A 12457-nucleotide genomic window follows, 5' to 3' on the forward strand; every position below is an offset into this window, starting at 1 on the left:
CCTTACTATGGCTTTTGACATTGTCCCGCACGATCAACTTGCTAAAAAACTAACTCACTGTGGAATGCTTGACCATCTAATATCTTGGTTGATGAGTTATACTTCATATCGAAAACATAGGGTGAACATCGGACAGGAAACCTCAAGGAAACTTTTTTCATCGAGAGATGTACCACAGGAATCATCTCTTCGGCCTCTTTTGTTCACCATCTTTATGAACGATCTACCGCAATTTGTCGTGATCTTAATGTTTGCTGACGATGTGAAACTATATTCACCTATTAACAGTCAAGATGATGCAGTTAACTTTCAGGCTGCTGTCAACTCTTTCACTAGTTGGGTTGCTTTGAACGGTCTGGAGGTTAATATTAGGAAATGCAGCTCTATTTCCTTTGCAGTTTCGAGGAAAACTAAGATTTAATTAACCAATGTTACACCAAGGAGATGCGATTTCCAGAGTTGCCGAAGTTAAAGATCTGGGAGTGACTTTTACCGCTGCATGTGGGTTTAATAAACACATTTAGAAATATATTACTCCAAGTGTAAAAACAAATTGGATTCACTGAACGGTAGACATATAGATCCAAAGATCCTCAGTTCTCTGTGCTTTTATTCAAAGCAACTGTGCTTCCTATACTGGAATTTGCTGCTCCTATATAGAACCCGAACTACGTATTTCATACAGCAAATTGAATCATTGCGAATGAAATTTATCCACTATCTTTCCAGATGTAATCCCATGTTTCACCATCGAATTTTCTACCCTAATTCCTGTTCCTGCTTAAATCGTTGGAAAGTCAGCGAAGTCCATCTAAAACTCTTGTACCATGTCTTCACTGGCTCAACCTATCTTGATCTACACGTTCCAGCAGTGGCTACTAGACAGAAGACGACATTCCACATCAGGAAGTCAAGGTTAGAGATACCCAGAAACTCCTCCTTCAAAAGAACATTGGCACTCATGAACACGTTTGATCTGGATATGGCTGTGGACAGGGAAGAGAGTTTCACAGAACTATTTGAAGTAGGCTGACTGGCTGACGGATGAATTTTGGGTTAAAGATGTCCTCATTAATTCGTGTGTGTGGGATGATGTCTCCTGCAGCTACCTGCAGCTACCTGCCGTCTACGATTTTCTTCATGGCACTGGACTTGATGTCATGATCATCTTTTTGATATCCTGGAATTGGACTTTTTCCTTTTGAAGAACTTTCATTGCGTAAAGTTTGTTATTCTAATATTCATTTTTACGCTTTGTACTCTCTTAGCTTTTTTCTGCTCTGTTGTACATTTTAATTGGGCTCATGCATGTTGTGTATACTTTATGATTAAAAATCATAAATAAATAAATATATCCTTTCGGATACCCCGGGACGCTACTCCTGTTCTTGTTTTAGCCTATCCTTGTTCAGAATTTTGCTTGGGGGGGGGGAGGGAATCAAAGTATCAAAGTATTTTTTTGTAGTTTACTGGCGGTTTCCAGGGTGTCCCCTATGTCCGCCGTTCGTTACGCTTAATTGTGTGCCAGCAGAATCGTTTTTTTAGTTCATCTAATTAAAATTTAAGTTTAAAGTTAAGTTTAAAGTTGAAGTTTAGATCAAATCGTTTGAATGTGTTTTAGTTAATTTAAGTTAATGTTTAGTGTTTAGTTTTAGGTTAGGGTTAAGTTAAGTTTGAGTAAAGTTTAAGTTCTGTTGTGTGTTTAAGTTGAGTGTTAGTTAATTTAGTGGGCAAGTTTGGGTTTGAGTTAAGTAATTATGAAGCTGGTTTTGACATTAGTGTAGGTTCGGTTTAGGTTTAAATTTAAGTTATAGATGAGTTTAAGTTTAGGTTGTAGTTTAGGTTTAAGTTTAAGCTTAGATTTGAGTTACTGTTTAATTAAAGTTATAAGTTTAATTTATGGTTGATGTTTCCTAATTTAATTTAGTTTTAAGTTAAGCTGAAGTTAAGTCGGGTTTGAGGTAGAGTTAGGTTTAATTTAATTTTAGTTTAAGTTTAGGTTGAATGTAAGATTTAAGATTTGAGTGTGATTTATAATTATAGTAAGTATTTAGTGAGTGATAAGTACGCGAGCCTTTACGGAATTTAAGTTATCTATCGCGGTTACTATTTATAATTGTCATTAGTGTGTGTAATGTGTTGTGTATGTTGTTTGTGGCTGGCATCTGGCATTTAGCAGCAGGGGGCCGCGGAGAACTAGTCCCGACCCCCCGCTCCCGTACCGCGCCACGAGGAGGCAGCCAGATTCTCTTTTTTTTTTTTTTTTTTTTTTTTCCTCCTTTCTCCCTTCCTTTAACATGGTTATAAGCTTAGTATTACGTGGTAAGCCATCCCACACTTGCAGGGCCCAATCCTGACCTAGTGTGAGGGATATCTAGGTATGTCACTTAGTCATTACGTGTTTATGGACCGTCCAAATGTAGTAGATCCCACACTTGCAGGGCCCAATCCTGACCTAGTGAGGAAGATACTAGTGTTGACACATGATTTGGACTGTTCAATTGTGATGGATCCACTCTCGCAGGGCTCAATCCTGACCTAGTGCGGTGCCTCATGGTGAGTGAAAGTCTGTATTTACATGGTTTAATATCCATTTTGGCAAAGGCCCTGGCATTTTCGAGCCCATGCTGGTCTGGTGAGTTGATGGTAGTTTAGGGCACATATTGAAGACACATATTGATGACACTTAAGCGTGAGTATTGCCCAGAGTGGCATGTCCATTTGTGGTGGACCACCACGTGGTTCCAGTTTAATGACGCACATCACAGTGTGGATTGAGTCCCAGTTCGTCCAGTCCAACCAGTCAGTTCTGATTGTTCCCTTGTATCGCCTGTCTTCTTTTGAAAACGCGCTCCGCGAAAGTCGATACCTGTTTATAGTGTTCCTCAGTAGCAACCAACCGTGGAAAGTCACTTGTATCAAAGACGTTGGTTTCGAGTTGAAGGGGAAGCCTGTAATCCGTGTAGTAGGGACACTCCAGGATGATATGTTGGACCGTTTCCAGGCCCCCACACTTACAGCACGGGGTAGCTGATAATCCCAGTGCGTTTAGCCTCGAGTTCAGGCTGCCATGACCACTAAGGAGGAATGTTAGGTAGAGTCCCGGATTAAGCCACGATCTTATTTGTTTGGTTATTTCCGCCGCTTGAGGTAGGAATAGATGTGTTGTCCGCCCCTTGCTGTCATTGGTCCAGCTCTCTTGCCAGTCTATGACGTATAGTTCCCGTAGTCTCTCGTTGTCTTTTTTAATTGTGAGGTTTCTATCTATTTGGTATCTTTCAAAAATAGATATGATGTTCCTACTTCGGCAATATTGGAGATAGGTATTTATGACCTCAAATTTAATTGGGAGCTTTCCGCTAATTATCTGTAGTGCTGATGTTGATATAGTGCGGCACGCTTTGGTGGATGCCAGAAGGAAGAATCTTTGGGCTTGAGTGATTATTCGTGTGTGTGGGGAGGGAGGGAATGGGAAGCTCCATTTCTTTTGTTATCGTTAAGAGAAAACAGCCGCCATACACTCCACGCTTAAAATTTTTGCTCACCGAAAGTGCAGCCGTGTTTCCTTTTTCTCTCGATATTCATTGTTTATTGAGTTATTTATTTGCAAACTTCTCACCCTCAGGGCACGCAGTTCCTAAATGGTGAGAACGATGAGAATTACAGAGAATCAATATAACAAAGCAGTCACTAGAATCAAAATATATACACAATTTCGATTAACAGAACAGAGCAAAGAGCAGTTTCTTGTACGAGATGGCTTAAATGTAAACTCAATGTTGCAATTGTTCGATACCTGAAGGAAACGGAACAGAGTACTTCGAAGTAGGCGTTGAGTACGAGGGAGAGGACCAAGTAGGTGTTCAATAGGGGGTGGGGGAGATCATTTTTACAACGAGAATTCAAGCGGTGTATAGCGAAAGGTATTTGTTCAAGAAGAGATGGAGAATCGATAATAGTGTTCATAATATTGTAGACAGAGAGAGACCCATGGAGTTGTCGTGTAGAGTGAAGAGGAATGATTCTGAAGCGACCACAAGAGCTCCATAATTTCGACGGTGAAAGACAAGGAGATTTTGAAAACATATGCATTTAATGAATTTAATTTGAATTCTCTCAAGTCTGCGAGAAAGGCATTCCTGTTGTGGGGACCAAATAATAATCAAAAATGGAAAGTGGAAGCTGCTTGTAGAGAATTCTAACTTTTGTCACTTTTGAAAATCGAGGAAGAACACTCAATTAAGCCAAGAAGTTTGTAAGTCCGTGATATCACGTGATCAACATGGGAAGAGGGGTGGACAGATCGAAATTAAGTCCTTCATCAGGGATTTTTCTGTTTTGATATCGAATTACGAGAAATCCGTAGAATTATTCAGGCAACCGCGGAAAACTATTCGCCGATTGCAATCAAGATATTTACTTGCAATTCGAGAATTTCCAATGAGCATAGACGACGGAGGGTCTAGCTGCACGATTCGAGTGATACATTTTTATTGAACCAGACTGAGAGCGAATCAAGACAGGACTGGAGTTTATCGCTCTCACTTGAAGAAAGATAACTTTTTAATAAGTTTAATATCATCAGAGTTTCCATTGAGCATTAACGGATTGAAATAAAGGTAAATAATAAAGAAAAGCGGACCCAAGGGTGAGCCCCGAGGACCACCTTGCGGAAAACTTCACATCCCATTTGTTGAGTTCAATCCTGTTTAGGTATCAACTCTGCCAGAAGAATTGGGAGCTGAAGAATTTAAAAACTATCGTATGCATACAGAACCAAGTGTTTTCGTGCTTGGAGAATGGTTCACATCCCAGAGAGAGGAAGACGTCGTGGAGAAATGTCATTACAACAGAACTGTCAAGAAACAAGGTATAATTGTGCGAGCAGTGAAATGTGATTGAAACGTTAGAGGATGGAAATAATATTTTTTGCGATTTCCTTCAAAAAGAACTTCTTCCATCTACAACAATTCCAACGCCTCTTCCGATTCAAGCATTCCCGAAGTTTGCTGGTAGTTCTTGAGTTCCATTCTGAATGATTCCATCATCTTCACACTTGGTCCAGAGTGTCTCGCTTTTTAGCGAGTCGGGAAAGACGGAGTCTTCCATCTGTGTTTTTTCCCCCCCTCGGTCACAGCCATACACCCCGATGATTCGTCAGTAGTAGCGGTGGAAGTAACATCCTGGGGTTGCAGCAGAGTGTTGATGAAGGGGCGTAAAAAGGAAAGTTAAACAAGGAATATATTTTGGAAGTGAAAAATGAAGTCTAAAAGAGAGATAACTGAATTGAATTACGGATGGGAGTTCAATCCATCTCTCTCTCTCTCTCTCTCTCTCTCTCTCTCTCTCTTCCGGTGTCGCGATACCCTTCAGATTTTGCCTCTCTGTCGGAGCGCCACCCGAGTGACATCTGGACTAACGAGTCTCAGTTTCTTTTGTACCTCATCCCGTTTATTCCCCATAATCCCCCCCGCGTGCTTCCTCGCTGTTTGTCGGGCATACGTGGGCGGATTCGAATTAATTTTGGGCCACGTACGGCCCCAAGGAGAAAGAAGCTAATGTCGCTTTAAGGGATAACAGTCCCCTCGCAACATCGTCAATAAATCGCCAAATTTCTCCGACAAATGAAAGCGGGATCTGCGGAGCGGATTAACACATCTCCGGCTGGGCTTAACCCTAATGGTTTCTGGGTGCGCTTCCCTTAACTCGCGTTCTTTCAGAGACCTCCCGATTACGCGACCCCGCTCTGTGTGCCCGAGTACGTTCATCCTCTCGGGGATGACGGGAGGGGGGGGGGGGTTTCTGTCGGATAAGAAAATCGATCGATTGCCGGAGGAGGGAGCGGTCGTACACAAGAAATGAGGAATTATTTCGTCGGGTTCCCCCCGAGTCTCAGCGCAGAAAGTAACCGCGATTGGCTGATCAATAATCCGCGATTTTTTGGGGTGCGGGGGGAGGACGAGAACAATCTCGCACGAGAATGATCTTCCTCGTGGCATTGCCCTACCTCTCCGTTAAGAGAACTGCGTTTAATCCGAGCTCTCGGCATTCCCCCCTCCCCGTGAACCCCTGCCAACTCATCCGTTCGATCTCGCGTGTGCGACATTTAGAAAAGCCGCAACGCGCTACCGTATTCGATCCCCACTGCCCGGACTGAGGCACGCGACTTCGTTCGTTTCCACGTTTGAAAAACTCGTTTCGTGCACTCGCGAAGTTGTCTTTTGGAAAGGTTGTTCGTCTGCGCATTGATCTGCGCGCGGGAGGAATTTCTTTTGGTCCTTTTGTGAATGTCACGTTGTCCGATAATTCCGCGCTATTAAGAGAAAATTCGTGTCACGTGACTATCCGCATATACGCGGGTATACCGGGGGGGGACTTACATTGAGCGTGCAGAACAGGCGGCAATTAGGGGAGCGCAAAAAAGGAGGAAAACGAGTTTTATTGACTGAGCGTAGAAAGAAGTTGTCTCGCGCAAAGAAATAAATTTCGTTTGGAAATTAATTAGGACGGCTTTACATCGCTTCATTTATGCGCCTTTGCGGAGGGCGAGGAACGGGTTGAGCATCCCTCGTCGCTTCCGCCCTTCATTAAAATGATTTTAATGAAGATGAGGATTCTCCCGATCGCCTTCTTTATTTGCTCGACAGAAAAAATAAATAAAAAAAATCTCGTGTGTAGATGGTCTCGAGCTCGGTGGTAGCAGGCCTTTGGGGAGGGTGGAATGGCTTCATTTATGCGCCTTTGCGGAGGAAGGGGTGGGAGCGTGGCTTTGCGATGTCAGTAGCTTTCGGGCTGCTCGGGATGGATTCAAAACTTCACCGGAAGTGCGGATGCCGTGATTTCGGCGCCTCATTTCGTCCCCGCACGTGCCGTTTCGTACGTGCTTAATTATTTTCCCTTCTCCGCTTCGCGCCTCCCCCCCTTTGAAGCCTTTCAATGGAATTCTTTTCCGCTTCGTTCTGCGTGCGGGTCACATGCCGGAATAAAAACGGACGGGCATCGCACGCCGCGGCGTAATTATTAAAGTGCGCGTTTCCCTCCGGGGCCGCATCCTCACCTGCTTCGCATTTCCAGAAACGAGTCCGACTTTCATCCTCCGTGAATGGCGCGCCGTTATCCCCCCTCCCCTTTGTGCTCACTCCTCGGAGCGACTCCTAACTCGCTTCGTGCGCTGAATAGAACTTTTAATCAGCCGCCCCCCTTCTTCTTGCAGATTCCTCCTCGTGTGACTGCGCTGTAAATGAATGCCTCGGATCGTGTTCTCTTCTTTCTTTCGACTGAACTTCGAGGTCTAAACGTCCAACGCAACCACATCTCCGGATTGCGTGACGTCACAATTCCCCAGAGAAGCGCGAGAGCAATGTCATCTGCCCTAAACCAGCCGCAACTGTGAACGGCGGATTTGCCGCGAATCGAAATGGTTCGTAATAAGTTTCTGTTTAGCATCACGTGACGAGGGGACGCTGCTACGTGGTCGGTGTCCTTATTTGGACTTTTCCGATGAACGAAAGTGACCTAGCAGGAGCACCACAACCGCTGCTTTTTATGTATGGACATGTTTTGGGTGGTTTAAACGATAGTTAAACTCTGCCACGTTACCCTGTGCTGATATTCAAAATGCTGTAAAATGAACAGCAATTATTATTATTATTATCTGTTTATTTCTCTTTCGAGACACCCATAGACAGCACGTGGCTAGAGTGCAGAGTGCAGAGCTGCGTTTGTGGGTTTTTGTGTGTTGCTGCTGAGCATTTTGCCATCGGGAAGCAGCAATCATCAGGAATGCTTCTTGTCAGTACCCGTCCACGCCACGGGGAGGCGGACCACAATCTGTATAATCTCTGCCAACTCCTCACCGATCGCTTTGATTCTCCAAATGTCCATAATCTTGTTGCAGGTCGTAGGCTTTCCCGCGCCCTTTGCAATAGTTCATGGATTCCCCTAAGAAGCTTATTAGAGAATTTAACTATGCTTAGAAGATGTTTTCCGTCTAACATCCTCCAAACGTGCAACACCCTGAATATTGATCCAACAAGTTCTGTGATGAGAAAGCGTACAGATCTGAGAAGATACAGGACATGGACCACCACATACAACTGTAGAAGTTTCCTGATTATCTCCTTCAGGATGGAATCTCCCATGAACTCTACTTTACTGATGAATTAATTTGTTTTAAATCATTGTGTGTTTTGTATGTATATGTATTTGCTGTGAATGCATATATTAGGACGCGTATGTGTTTATATGTCTCTACCTTTTGCTTGTGTCACTGTATATATTTGTATCTGCTTTATTTGCTCACTTTAGATGTTATTTTGTTGGAATATAGAAATAATAATAATATGCGTAATTTATGTACGACTTCTATGTTTGCTGTCTAAGTTATAATGTACAAATGTATATAGGTACCCTCCTAGTTGAAGCTATAATGTACAAATGAATATAGGCACCCTCCTAGCTGAAGTTATAATGTACAAATGTATATAGGCACCCTCCTAGCTGAAGCTGTTCAGAGGTGAAGCATTCGTAATAAATTGAATAATAAATATATAACATAAATAAACTATGTACTGTGTTCTGTGGACTGAACCCCGCGCCCACAGGCAGGAGTATCTTGGACCATAGACCAGGGGATATTCATTCAGGGATATTCATGTGTTGTTGTGGCGGATCCCAGGGTTTCCCCCATAAGCCGCTATTGTACTTCTTGTGTTGAAGCTTATGCCAAGACCGGCCAATTGTATGCAGTGTGTTGGACGTGTAAGTGTTATGATGTGTTCTGTTGTTATGTTATCGGCCGGTACCTGGCTCTTAGCAGGTAAGAAGCAGTAACACCTGGTCACTACGTCTCACCCCCCATCCCCGCCACGAGGAGGCGGGCAGGATCAATTATCTCCTGCTGGGCAAGCCCAGGGCATAACACCTGAGAGTGCCCGAAAAAGAGAATGAAGTGGAAAAAGAGGAATACAGAGGGAGAAGTTTGGGATCTGGGGAGGTAAATAGATAGAATAGAGGAGAATCAACAGAGGGACTCTCCAATAGTTAGAAGTGAGAAGAAGTTAAGCAAGAATAAAGTAGGGAGAAGTGGACTAACTTCTCTAACCATGGAGACCTATCTCATGGTAAATCCCATCCTAGGAACTAGGATCAGCAAAACATCTTAATTTACAGTTTGCCTAACCCCTTGTAGGCAGAACGTCTTCAGTTGTTGAAGAAATAATTGATCTTCTAACAAAAAACACAGTGAAAGCAAATCCACGAATTCTGAAAAGCTCCACAGAAAGACACTATGTGCAATATGTACAATATCCTCTTCTTCAGGAACACAGCAGAATATACACTATGTACAGATTCGTCCAATGTAATGCCAGGGTAATGCCATAACCTGGCCCAATAAATAAAATGTTTCAGGGTTAACGCAAAAGTAATATACATGTCCAAATCCTAGATGAGATCACATTAGGCAGGGTTCAAAATTATGTTTTAAAAAGTTCTTGCCTAAATACAAGCTCTAAGAGAGCCCAAAAAGTCTAAGATAATCATCCAAGATAGTTGATAACAGAGTTACTAGGAAAAGTCTGTAATATGAAAAGTCACAGTGGTCACATGTCACTCACAAAGAAATATTAATTCCAAAAACAATGAAACGCTAAAGGCCAAATAATATCTCGATGAGTAGAGCAAAATTCCTTATACAATAAATACCTATTCTGCTGAAAACAGTTCCACATCAAGAACAAGTCTATTATAAAATCCAGGAAAGTATAGTGTAGCACTTAATGATACTAATCAGTTGCAGATATAGAATCCAATCAAAAATGAGAGATATTTCTTTCCTAATCCAATAAAGGATCCAAGAAATCGCAGGAACAGTAAAACTAGGACCTAATTTCGGTTCTTCTTTTAAATGCACGAGAAGCAAACACATTCATAGCATTAAAAGCTGTCTGGGACTCAACCAGAATTTTATTGTTGCTGGAGTCCAAGTTAGGAACTACACTAAGTAGGTCACGTCGAAGATCGTTATAATAATGACATTGATGAAGAATATGGTTAACAGTTTCTTCCTGGCCACACAAACAAGATGTTGTTGGTGAAAGTCCCAGTTTGTGAAGTTTAGTATTTATACTTCCGTGGCCAGTTAATATAAACATACCATATAAGCCCTGCGAAAACCACTTTAACTCCTCCTTTTTAATTTCCCTTGCTACAGGCAGAAAGTCCCTTGTGACTGCACCAATATCAGATGAAGACCACTCCTGCTGCCATTTTGCAATAAAAATTTGCCTTAATCTTGTCTTCTCAGTCTTAATGGGAGCACTTAGATCTAATTGGATGTTATCATAGGTCAATGGTATTTTCTTCAAAAGGTGATACTTAAGGTAGCGGTACTGAACTTCAAAATGGACAGGTAGTTTCCCAAGCAAAACCTGAAGAGCCATCGTGGAGGTAGTTCGACAAGCTCTTGACATGGTTAGGAGGGCAGCCCTCTGTGCTTGTAACAGTTGCTTTACTACAGCAACTTTATTAGCTCTAAAGCCCCATGCACCAGCTCCATAAGAAATTATCGACAAAAACACACAATTATAGTGAAGTCGTAAGGTTTGACCTCTAAGACCCCAGTCTTGTCTTGTTATCTGTTTAATTCGGCTCAGGAACAATTTAGCCTTTTCTTTCACATACTGAACATGTGGTAGGAAACTGAGAGCATCATCAATATAAATGCCTAGGTATTTGGTCTTCGATAGGTACTTAATGGTTTGTTCCCTATATTTAATAACTGGAGGTCTTCCATGGTCAAGCTTTCCCTTAAGCAACATCTGAGACGTTTTTGCAATTGAAACCTGCAATTTATGTGTTGAAGACCAGTTGGAGAGTTCTAACAGCACAGCATTTGCTGATTCTTCAAGGCTTTTCCTAGAATTACCCTGGATTAATATTGTAAGATCGTCAGCGTATGCGATCATATGAATAGCTGGAAAACTCTTAACCAACCAGGAATCAAAAACCAGATTCCAACACAAGGGACCAAGTATTGACCCCTGTGGACATCCTCTTGTAACTCTGCGAGAGACCTCCTCCAGTCCAGATTTGACAGAAATGGTACGATCAGAAAAATAGCTCTTTAAAAGCTTATATATATTTATGGACACTTCGGCCTCCCGGAACCTCGCCAGGGCACTTTGCCACCAAAGGGTGTCAAAGGCCCCTTTGAAGTCCACAAAGAGGCCGAGCAAATACTTGGAATCTGTATCAGCCTGAATATCTAGAAGTCTAACTAATGCATCTTCTGTCCCTCGTCCTTTGGTGAACCCATACTGGTCTCCAGAAGCAAGTCTTTTGTCGGCATATGCTGCAATTAATCTGCTGGCAACAACCTTCTCTAGCGCCTTTCCCAGAACTGGGAGAAGGGCTATAGGCCTATATGATGATGGATCCTCAGCCGGTTTTTTGGGATTCTTAAGCAAGATTTTGAGCAAAGCTCTTTTCCACACTCTAGGGAATTCACCACTTCGTAGGCATGAATTAAACAAAATTAATATTGAAGCTGGTACAATTTTCCAGACTCTTTTAACAACATCAACTTCAATTTTATCATACCCAGGGGATTTACCTGAGCGCATGGATTTTATTGCGCATTCGACCTCTTCCAGAGAGAATGGAGGTTCTTCAGTCAATCCTGTGTAGTTAGAATTTAAATGTACGATGTCAATTTGTTCCGGTGACATATTAGTATCAGAATCTTGATGTATAATTACGTCTAATATTCTATCTATAGTAGAAGACCAAGATAGGGTACTTTGACCTTCTGCTGTTGTGACAGAAGTGAAAATCTCCCCTGGTGGAATCTTTTTGGTCACAAGCTTGTAAATAAGTCCCCAGGGATCACTATTTCCCTGGGTGCTAATTAAACTCTCCCAAGAAGTCCTTTTTTGTTTGCGAATCTCATTATGATAATTTCGTCTTGCTTGTTTGTATCTACTTTGTAAAACCATCAATTCAAGTACCGTACGCGATGGATTTCTCTTCGCCCTCTGGAATTCACGTCTAGTCCTTCTAGTAATCTGTTTTAAATCAGTTAATGTAGAAGACCACCAAGGAACGTGATATGGTTTGCGCTTTCTAAATTTCATTGAGGCTTCACAAGCCTGTATAATAGTGTTCTGTATAAATTCAACTTGATTATCCAAAGGAAGAGATTCCATAATACCCATCTGCTCAGGAGTAAACATTTCTTTTATTACCTTGTCAAAGACCTGCCACTTTGCAGACCTAGTGTGAAAACGAGGCACATCAAAAGGATCCGATCTAGAACGAGAAACAATATCTGTCATAGTAAACTTGATAACATTATGGTCACTTGTTACCCAATCAGTTTTAACCTGCCAATCCGAGATCCTTTGGGCCAAAGACAGTGTTGCCAAGGAGACATCTATAAATGATTGTCCACGTGTGG

The sequence above is a fragment of the Mastigoproctus giganteus genome, chromosome 1 (genome assembly GCF_048544385.1).
Source record: "Mastigoproctus giganteus isolate SK-2022 chromosome 1, ASM4854438v1, whole genome shotgun sequence".
Classification (NCBI taxonomy): Eukaryota; Metazoa; Arthropoda; class Arachnida; order Uropygi; family Thelyphonidae; genus Mastigoproctus; species Mastigoproctus giganteus.